Source organism: Magnolia sinica, chromosome 14, assembly GCF_029962835.1.
Source record: "Magnolia sinica isolate HGM2019 chromosome 14, MsV1, whole genome shotgun sequence".
NCBI classification, from domain to species: Eukaryota; Viridiplantae; Streptophyta; class Magnoliopsida; order Magnoliales; family Magnoliaceae; genus Magnolia; species Magnolia sinica.
The window spans coordinates 27,092,738-27,104,411 of record NC_080586.1 but is presented as its reverse complement, the minus strand read 5'-3'; positions in this window follow the sequence as shown (position 1 = coordinate 27,104,411).

Sequence of the window (11,674 nt, the reverse complement as noted above, 5' to 3'; positions counted from 1 at the left end):
ACCGAGTTTGGAACGTGACCGTGAGGCCCCGCCCACCGTGATGTATATCCATGCCGTCAATCTGTTGTGATTTCATTTTACAGCATAGCCTGAAAATAAAGCAAATCCAAATCTCATGTGGAGCATATCGCGGAAAACAGTGGTGATTAGCTATTAAAAACTTTCTGAGGGCAACAAAAGTTACCTTTTTCCTTTCATTCGGTTCCGGGTAACATCAACAAGTTGAACGGCAAATAAGCATTACGGTGGGCCATGAGAAGATTTTAGTGGTAGGCCTTCAATCACCATTATTTCCTACGGCATAGTCCAGTTAAGATTTGGATCTGCTTTTATGTTTAGCTCATGCCCTGAAATGAGCCGGTAAAACGCATGCACAATATAAATATACATCACATACGTGAAAGCGGGCCCCTCGATCATGGCCTACTAGAATCCGCTCCGCCCTTGTTTCCTTTCATGAGTAGCCAGGATGGCATGCTTGTTTTCATGCCAGTTCTCTACTCTTATAATAATCTGATTTTGGCTCAAAAAGTGGATTTCATACTGAGTAAAGTTTGTGGGGCCCACCATGATGTATGTGTTTTATTCATGGCATTCATCCATTTTAGCAGCTCATTTTAAAATAGGAGACCAGAATTGAAGCATATACAAAGCTCAAGTGGACCACACTATGGTGTGAGTGCATAGACTCACTAGAGTTTCAACTAAGGTCATAGTTTCTGTACCGACCATGGTGTGTGTGGGGTCTGAGTGTGTGTAAAAAATAAAATTGGACTACATTGGAAAACAGTGTAAATTGAGCACTTGCCATTGAAAACTTCTTTTGACCACAAGTTTTGGATCAAGCAATTTTTTTTTGTTTTGCCTTCATCCATGCTCATGTGATCTTATGAACAAGTTGGATGACAGATAAATATCACTATGGGCCCAAGGAAGGTTTCAACAATGGATGTCATTATCTCTATCGTTTCCTGTAGGGTTTTAACAGTAGATTATTCATTAATTAAGTATGTACCCCATTGTGGACATTGGATCGCACGAAGGTGGGTTGCGCTCGCTTGGTAAGGCTCTTTGTTAATGTGAAAGGGGCGTTATATTTAACTAGAGTCATCACTAGTTGATTAATTTAATTCCATAGTCAGCTATACCTTTTAAAATGTTATAATAGATGATTTGAATATTCTCTATCCTAAAGTGACTTTTTAATCTACGACTGAATATTTCGGATAAGAGACCACAATTACAAAGAGGGAAGGTATTAGTCACTCACTTTACTCGTACAAACGTACAATCTCTACTCCATAGGATCAGGCAAACAATTGAGGATTTAATTTAGTTATTGAGCTCCGATAATGTAGAGCGTTTGGTGTTGTGTTAAATGCAACATCTATGACATGTTGTGATCTCAACTGGATAAATCTACCTTGACTCTCCCACTTGCCAAAGCAATGAGCCAATCTACCCAGATTTTGATGGGCAGAATCCGACTATGTCGACAACCATAAAGTATATGTTTAAACGAATTGGGTGCGAAATGCTATGTATGCAACATTAAGCATGCAAAGTTATGTATGTGATGTTAAGTGTGTGCAATGCAATTTTAGATGCAGCGCGTATAACAAGTTGTAGTCCCAACTGGATAAATCCGACTTGACTCACCCACTTGCTGAAGCAATAACCAGTGAATCCAAGCTTCTCATGTGCAAGATCCAATTAACCTAACGAGTTGCAGAGCATATATTTGAACTGATTAGGTGCACAGTGTTATGAATGCAATGCAATAGATATGATAAGCAAGGGGATTGAGAAGGGAATAGGTGTTGCACGATGCTTATGTATAACGAACGAAGCTGATTGAAAGTTGGATGGTAGGATAGACAGTAGTATCGCAAGGATTGGATTGAGCGACTTGGATTAGAACTTGGGTGGCTTAAGAGGCTAGGGATTTGGTTGGATTAGGTTAGACCCAGGTTGAACTCTTTCATATTACTCTTACTCTCCTTGGTGAATGGATGGGGTGGATTACAGGAAGGGTTTTCTCCCTGAATGAAGGGGTTTTGGAAATGAGGTGTGTTTGATTTCATAAGATTGTTCAAATGAGAAGGAGAGGAGGGTTATTTATAGCCTCCGAACCTGATTCTTTTTTTATTGGCAAGTCCAGGGTTGAAAAGGGTCTAGATGGCATAAATTTGATATTGTCACATGGCAATACCTAGATGATTGAATTGGATGACATGGATTGTAATTTTGATATAAGGGAGGGGCACTGGAGTCTTCAGTTTTTCACATGATTACACTTTGTAGAAGAGAATGCTCACATGTGTTGCACCTCTTTCTGCCAAGACAGGGAAGCTGCCATGTGGTTGGTGGCACCTAAAGTGCCGCCAGAGCAACATAAAGCTCCTTGGCTTGGTACGCGAGCACCCAAACACATGTGGAGGCTTTGTTTTTTTTTTGTGCTTGGTTGCCAGTGCTCTGAAAATTAATGTGCTTGATGTGTGGGCTTGGTTTAGGGTTGGTTTAGGGCTTGATTTGACTAGGTGAGTTGACCAGGTTTGACTAGGTTGAGTTTTAATGGGTTTGGGTTGGGTTTAAGGTTTGGATTTATGATTAGGGTTAAGGTCAAGTTTTACTCGAAGATTTGGTAGAGCTAACTTGGTCCAACTTAATCAATTTATCAACCTGAGACAAAGTGTCTACACCTACCCAACTTAAATAAGTGCATCAATATATTCAACATCTAAACTAAAGTCCACTTCTTCATGTTACTATATGCACTAGTATGTTTATATTAGAATATCTATATACTATAGGGCATATACCCAAGAAATGGGCCACTTCGGGCTGGTTGGGCTATTTATAAATAGCACTAGCCTAACTTGGTCCAAACATTGGCTTAGATTTCAAGCCCTAGACCAATTGTCAAGCCTAGTTTAATAGCAGAAGCCTGGGTCACCAAAGTTGGCTGCCCAATCCATTGTCACCCTCAAGATTAAGGAGAGATTAGAAATTAAAATCAACTTAATTCAAAGTTCAACAGCCAAACTACATGAACTTGGAGGTTTCATTATTTTAAAAGTAATCTTACATTATTCCCATTGCCTTGCCCTGCTGCATAAATTAAGAGGTTTCAATGTTTTAGGAGCAATTTTACATTGCTCCCATTTGTAATGCCCACAAAATTTATTATGTTAGGGATGATCTTTTGTATGCATGGTTAGAATAAGAGCTTGTTGGGGACCCTGCATAAAACCTTAGGATCTAGCCTCCCGAAACAAACCAGAATTATGGGATAATAAAGAAATGAAATAAATCAAAGCATAAACCACACGACACCAAGGAATTTTACGTGAAAAACCCTCAAAGAGGTAAAAACCACGGGACCTCGTCCAGATCAACAATTCACTATAAAGCAGAACGTTACAACCGATCACAAGCACACACTGCTTGGATCAAACCTTTTTCACTCACGCGGGAGTGGATAAACAATAAGAGAACAAAAGAAAAACGGAGAGATCTCACCGATCACGAGGACGTAGAGGCGCTGAGACGTAGACTGCGAAGTAAACCACCTCTACGAGCAGAATCTCCCTTCTATAAGCTTGCTCTCTCTCTCTCTCTCTCTCGCCTTTGATAACCTTAAGCCTTCTTAGAAAACCTTTAGGAAACCTTACAATACCATGGAATACACCTCAATCCCACATACAGCCTTTTATATAAGAATAGAAAGAGGTAGAATCAAAATAGGAAACAAAATCCACCGAATTTGCGTTTCCGCAATCGCATCTGCGTAACTCTTCGATGATATCGAAGATCCTTCGATGACAACCTTTGATATCATCTAAGTTCCTTCGATGATATCAAACCAGGACCAGAAACTGCCCAGCAACCAGGGGTGAAAAATTCCAATAATTATCGATGATATCGAAATTGGTTCGATTTCATCGAACCCAGCAATGAGGAGAAAATCCCCATCAAATCTCTCCCTTTTCGACTTGGAGGAATTCACCTTCTTCAAGCTAGCTTGGTTTCTACAAACCTCAAACTTGCCCTTGAACAAAGCCTTGGTCATCATGTCTGACTCATTATCATCCATGTGGACCTTTTCAAGCTGTAACATCTTCTGTTCCAAAGTATCCTTGATCCAATGATACTGAATCTCTATGTGCTTCGACTTGCAGTGCTGACTTGAATTCTTGCTCAAGTGTATAATACTTTGACTATCGTAATAGACCACGTGTTGCTCCTGCTTCGGGCTAAGTTCCTGTACGAATCTCTTCATTCAAAGCATCTCTTTACATGCCTTTGTGACTTCAATGTACTCGGCCTTTGTCGTCGACAATGCTACGACTTTCTGTAGCTTGCTCTGCCAAGAAACCGTTTCCCTTGCAAACGTGAACATGAACCTCAAGGTAGACTTCCTAGAGTCTATGTCGTCTGCCATATCTGTATCTGTGTAGCCCTCTATCATAGGTTTTTCATCACCATAGCATCGGCTCAACTTGGATGAGCCTCTTAGATACCGTAGTATCCATTTCACCACTGCCCAATGCTCTTTGTCAGGATTGGCAGGATACCGGCTGACAACACCAACCGCATATGCTATGTCTGGGCACGTACACACCATAGCATACATCAAACTTCCTACTTATGACGCGTAGGGTATCTTCCGCATCTCATCCACCTTTGCCTTCGTCTTGGGACACTGTCTGTCGCTCAATCTGAAATGACCATCTAGTGAAGTACTGATCGGCTTCGCTGCATTCATATTGAATCGCTTCAGGACTTTCTCAATATACTGCTCTTGTGACAACCAAAGCTTCTTGCTGCTTCTGTCACGGGTTATCTCCATTCCTAGGATTTGTTTAGCCAAGCCCAAGTCTTTCATCGTAAACGACTTGCCCAACTCCTGTTTCAGCCTGTCGATCTTCTTGATGTCTTTTCCCATGATGAGCATGTCATTAACGTATAACAACAGAACTAAAAAATCACCATATGAGAACTTACGAGTGAACAAACAGTGGTTCGACTCCGTTCTATCATACTCGTGCTTCAACATAAATGAGTCGAACTTCTTGTACCATAGTCGTGGAGCTTGTTTTAGCCCATAAAAGCGCTTCCTCAACCTACACACCATATGCTCATTGTCCTTGACTTCGAACCCCTCCGATTGGTGCATATAAATCTCTTCTTCCAGGTCACCATGGAGAAATGCAGTTTTAACATCTAACTATTATATCTCCAGATTCATGCTAGCCGCCAACCCAAGCAACACCCGTATGGATGTCATCTTCACCACTGGTGAGAATATCTCCTGGAAGTCTATACCTTTCCTCTGACCAAACCCTTTCACCATAAGTCTGGCCTTGAACCTCATATGTGAATTCTTCTACTCAACCTTCTTTCTGAACACCCACTTGTTGCTCAAAGCTTTCTTGCCCTTAGGTAATTTCATCATATCATATATGTGGTTCTTATGTAAGGATTTCATCTCCTCTTGTATAGCTTTCAACCACTCCCCCTTATGCTCGTCGACCAGGGCCTCAAAATAATCTTTTGGCTCTCCCTCATCAGTGAGCATAATGTACTCATGGGGCGAATACCTCTTGGATGACTGTCTATCCTTAGATGACCTCCTCACCTGTGGCTCAACAGGTGGATCAAGTGGGGGCTGCTCACCTGGTCCATCTTCTGAAGGAACTCCCTCGTCCTCTGCACCTTGCTATACTCCCCCATCATCAGGCACTATGGGAGGAATAATCGGATCCATGTCCTCTAGCTCACCTGAACTAGGCTGGTTCTTCTCTGGCTTACCAATGTCTTCTATACACTGATCTTTAAAAAAAACCACATCTCTGCTCCTGACGAGCTTCTTCTCGGTCGGATCCCACAATCTGTAACCGAATTTTTCATCACCATACTCCAAGAACACACATTGTCTGATCTTCATATCGAGCTTGGACCTCTCGTCCTTTGTTACATAAACAGATGCCCTGCATCCAAACACCCTGAGATGACTGTACAATGGATTTTGTCCAGTCCACACCTTCTCAGGTACTTCTCCATTCAACGAGGCAAATGGAGACTTGTTTATCAGATACACTACCGTGTGCATTGCTTCTCCTCAGAACGTCTTGGGCAACTTCGCATGGAATAATATGCATATGATTCTCTCTACAATGGTGCGATTCATTCGCTCAGCTACACCATTATGCTGGGGGGGTCTTGGGAATCATCTGTTCATGCCGTATACCCATGGACTTACAATACTCATGAAAGTCTCCAATGTTTCATCACTATTGTCAGTGCGGATGCACTTTAATGATCTACATGTCTCTCTCTCGACCATGGCATGAAACAATTTAAACACACCAAAAACCTCATCCTTGGATTTCAAAGCATAAACTCAAACCCTCCTAGATACATTATCTATAAAAGTAACAAAAGACAATGCCCCACCTAAGGTTTTTGTCCTCATAGGACCACAAACATCAGAATAAACCAAATTTAATGCATGCACTTTATTAACATGAAAAACAGATTTAACAAGTGAAACTCTATGTTGTTTCCTTGATAAACAATTAATACAGCTTTTGAGATGTGTACCTGTCACGTTTAGAAGGAGTTGTTTCCTTGCTAGTAGCTGAAGCCCTTTTTCACTCATGTGGCCTAGACGCCTGTGCCACATGTCAATAGTTGAATCTTCTGCTGCATTCAACTCATCTCTACACACACTGACACTTACCTTGTAAAGGGTGCAACACTTCTTTCCTCTGGCTGCGATCAAAACTGGCTTTCATATCTATCATCATCCAACTTTTCCGTCAACATCAAGTTAAGGCGAAGGTCTGTGATATGCCTCACATCCCTGAGAACCAATGTGCAGCCCACATCGGTCTTCACACAAATATCACCGACCTCTACGATCTTCGATACGCCAAAATTTCTCATCTTCACGGTCCCAAAGTCACCTGACTTGTAGCTTGTGAAGAAGTCCTTGCGTGGAGTCATATGAAAAGAGGCTCCCGAGTCAATACCCAGTTGGTGTCCTGACTCGTAGCCGTGAGACAAGCATCATGATCTACTGAAAGAATAACTACAAGTCGCCATCTGAAGTGACCGTAGTGAAATCTGATTCATCTTCCTTCTCCTTTCCCTTTCCTTTATTGTCGTTCTTATTCTTACGACATTCATGCTTATAGTGGCCCTTCTTGCCACAATTCCAGCATTCAACATCCTTCCTAATACTCGACTTGCTTCTTGATTTATCTCGGGCCTCCCGCCCGTCCTATTCTTTCCTCTCCCCCGTTCCTGTGTCATAAGATCCTCTTGCTGAGTAGACCCCTGAGACTTCCTCATTGTCTCCCCATTGAAAAGACAACTGGTTACCTATTATATGGATACCTTTCCGTCTGGCGCGGAGTTACTTAAAGACACCACCAATGTCTCCCAACTGTCAAGTAATGAACTAAGCAATAGCAAAGCTTACAATTCATCATCCAGGACAATCTTCATAGCGGAGAGCTAGTTCACTATATTACTGACCTCATTCATGTGCTCAGCCACAGAACCACCATCTTTGAACTTGAGATTCATAAGTCGTCTTATTAGGAAGATTTTGTTACCGGCTGTCTTCCTCTTATACAACCCTTCCAATTTCAGCCATAGGCTAGCGGCTGAGGTCTCCATAGACACATGGTGGAATACAAAATCATCCAGCCATTGTCTAATAAACCCCACCGCCTTCCGGTCCAACTTCTTCCAATCATCATCAGACATATCCTTGGATTTTGCTGATATGCCTAAAATTGGAGAATATAAGTCCTTGCAACAAAGCAAGTCCTCCATCTTAGCCTTCCATATGGTCCGGCTAGAACCATTGAGGCTAATCATCCTTGATGAGCCACCTTCTATAATTCAGAACCGATCCCACTCCGTTCAATGAACTTAGCTCTGATACCACTTTTTTGGGGGCCTTACACAAAACCTTAGGATCTAGCCTCCTGAAACAAACCAGAATTATGGGATAATAAAGCAACGAAATAAATCAAAGCATAAACAACACAACACTAGAGAATTCTACGTGAAAAACCCTCAAAGAGGTAAAAACTATGGGACCTCGGCCAGATCAACAATCCACTATAAAGCAGATCGTTATAACCGATCACAAGCACACACCGCTCCGATCAAACCTTCTTCACTCACGTAGGAGTGGATAAACAATAAGAAAAACGAAGAGATCTCTCCAATCACGAGGACGTAGAAGCGCTGAGCGAAAGTAGATCACCTCTATGAGCAAAATATCCCTTCTACAAGCTTCCTCTCTCTCTCTCTCTCTCTCACCTTTGATAGCCCTAAGCCTCCTAAAAAGCCTTTAGGAAACCTTAGAATACCCTCGAATACACCCCAATCTCACATACACCCCTTTATATAAGAATAAAAAGAGGTAAAATCAAAATAATAAACAAAATCCGCAAAATCTATTTCTCCAATCGCATCTGCGTAACTCTTCAATGATATCGAAGGTCCTTTGATGACAACCTTCGATATCATTTAAGGTCCCTCGATGATATTGAAACAGGACCAGAAACTGTCCAATGACCATGGGTGAAAAATCCCGACAATTATCGATGATATCGAAACTAGTTCGATTTCATTGAACCCAACAATGAGGAGAAAATCCCCATCAGAGCTCTCTCACCTGACAAACAAAGTGGATTTATACATACAATGTGGTGGGGGCTCCCACAGAGCATGGGTGTTTTATATGATTCCACAATTCTGATCTTACCATTGTTGCCAAACCGATGGTTTAAGAAGTGGAGGGTAAATTGGGGAATGAAAAAAAATCAAATCATGTTGAATTTGTGGAGACTAAGGGACCATATTGTAAAAATGAAAGAACTCAATAAAGTTAAAGCATATTGCGTATTGAGTAACTAAGTAAACTCTGTCGGGCCCACTACGATGTATGTATCTAATCCACGCCGTCCATCCATTTTATTAGCTAATTAAAAGGAATTAATATACTTAGCCCATTATATTTAAAGGCATGGAAACTTAAAGCCTTCTTTTTTTACTAAAATATAAACAATGTGTGATTCGATGAGTAGAGCACAAGGGAATGGAGCATTAGTCTTTATCATTTTCAACTATTACGTTGCATGTGATAATTTGTATGTACTTTGGGTGTGGAACTGTGGATGATGTTAGCCCTAAAAATATAGGGATTTATATAAAGAGATCCAATATAATACATTTGCATATTGTTGTAGAATTAATCTCCCAATAATTCAAACCATTTAAAATATTTCATATCTTCAATAATTAACTTATTTCATTTTAAAAATAAACAACCCATTTTAAACATTGAATAATCAAATGGTTTTAAAAAAAAATTATTTGATTTTTTTTAGTATCCCTTATCCATAGTTGGGCCCATCACATATGATTCTAATAACTAAAAACACAACATATCATAATACAATATGCCACGATGTATTATAGTAAAGATATATATCAAGATATGCCATAATATATCCCTATGTTGGTGAATAATTCTCTATTTTTGAAGTAGAGAGAGGAGTGTTTACACATAATCACCCAAGTCATTATTCTTATAATGTTAACTTGCAATGATTGATTTACTAGAGAAGAATAATAAAAGTAGGAGAATGTGAGTGGAGGAGAGAAAAAAGGTTTGAGAAGGATAATGAGAGAGAGAAGGAGATGGAGCATTCTCCTTGTATTTGGCATCCACATGTGTGGGCTTGAAATCCTCCCTTATCACTCCCCTTAAGTTGGATGGTGGTTGCGATAAGACACTCAACTTAGTGTACAATTCATGAAATAGAGGCTTTTGCAAGTGGCTTAGTGAAGATATCTATAACTTGTTGTGAATAGTAAATAAACTAAGTAAGACACCTAATGTGACATTTTCTTGAAAAAATGGTAGTCAATCTCATTATCTTTTGTACATGCATGAAAAACATAAATTACAGTGAGATATAAACACTTAAATTTTCATAGAAAATAACATGAGATTGATGAAAGTACACCCTGATGTCACATAAAATATAAGAGATCCATGTTAACTTCGTAGCAAAAGACGTAAGAGCTTAGAACTCAACTTGACATTAGACCGGGCAACTATGAGTGATTTCTTAGCAGCCCAAGAGACAAGGTTAGATTCTAAATAAATACAGTATCCCGTGGTAGATCATCAAGCAGGGGCAAACCTTGCTCAATAACATTTGAAAACTCACAGAAGTTGAATGAAGATTGAATCACATTTTCAAATCCATAATGCAATATATCTTTAACATATAAAAGAATCCACTTAATTGCTTGGTAGTGAATAGTGGTAGATACATTCATAAACTGATAAACAGGGTAGAAAACATGTGACAAATCAAGATGTGCCATGGTTAAATATCATCAAGCTCCAACAATACTTTTTATAGAAAGTGTCATCAATCACAGGAGTATTAGAGGTATGTAAGTTATGTTTCTAAGCCAAGGAAGTGCTAATGGACTTAGAGTCGAATATTTTCACTCTAGACAAGAGATCAATAACATTTTGGACTGGAATAGGAAAATATCACTTTTAAAGTAAATAACTTCAATACCAAAAAAATAATAAAGATGGCCCAAACCTTCCATAGCAAATTCATATCTTAATTTGGAGATAAAAAAGTGTAACACCCCGTACTTTCAGCACTCAGGTGCTACTATGAAATGCTAACATTGTATAAATATGAATTCATCCTATCTAAACGTCTAGCTTCATGTTAGCTAACTTTAACCATTTGAGAGTGAACTCACCTATAGATTGAGCTATTTGACTATTTAATTATAAACCAAAAACTAGATTCTCAATGACAAGGGCTTTAGGGTACCTAAAACCAGTGAGAAACGCTTTTGGGACAATGTCATAGTTGAATCTCAATATCCGACCCTTAAAAATTGCAATTGATCATTAGATTCGAGATTGGTTAAGACTTCACATCATACAATGATGAGTCTGATCATCAAAATCAACTATTAAATTATGTCGGAGACTTTAAAGGGCTCCTAGATCGTTACGGATCTGTCCTAAAATGATCTGGTTGTTCATATTCACAATCATCTATTCAATTGAGACGTTTCACAATCATCTATTCAATTGAGATGTAAGAACAACTAACTATAGAAATAATAATAAAATTGACTAAAAAATGGACTATTAACTTCGAGCACCATTGATGATCTGATTTAACTGCAACTTGGCTATCAGATTGACGAGAATCCATAATTAAATACCCAGATCTAAAAATATGGCCCACGACCCTCAATATACCAATCCATCATTTAATCATCACCATTGGATCATTTAATCAATGAAATTAGCATTGACTTTCACATGAGCATACCCTAGGACCTTTTGGATAGGAATGGATTAAGATCAGAGTGGGACCTGCCACACAATTAATTACATGCATATATAAAATAAAAATGAGATAATTTATAATAGATGAATTAAAATAAATATTATTATTTGAATAGTAACATATTATGACGATCTTGAACATGCAAGTGATCCTGTAGGACCTTCTGACCGTTGATGGTAGGATTGAAAGAATCAACACTAAAAAAACTGTAAATCAATTAGTATGGTCCACTTAAGCTTTAGATA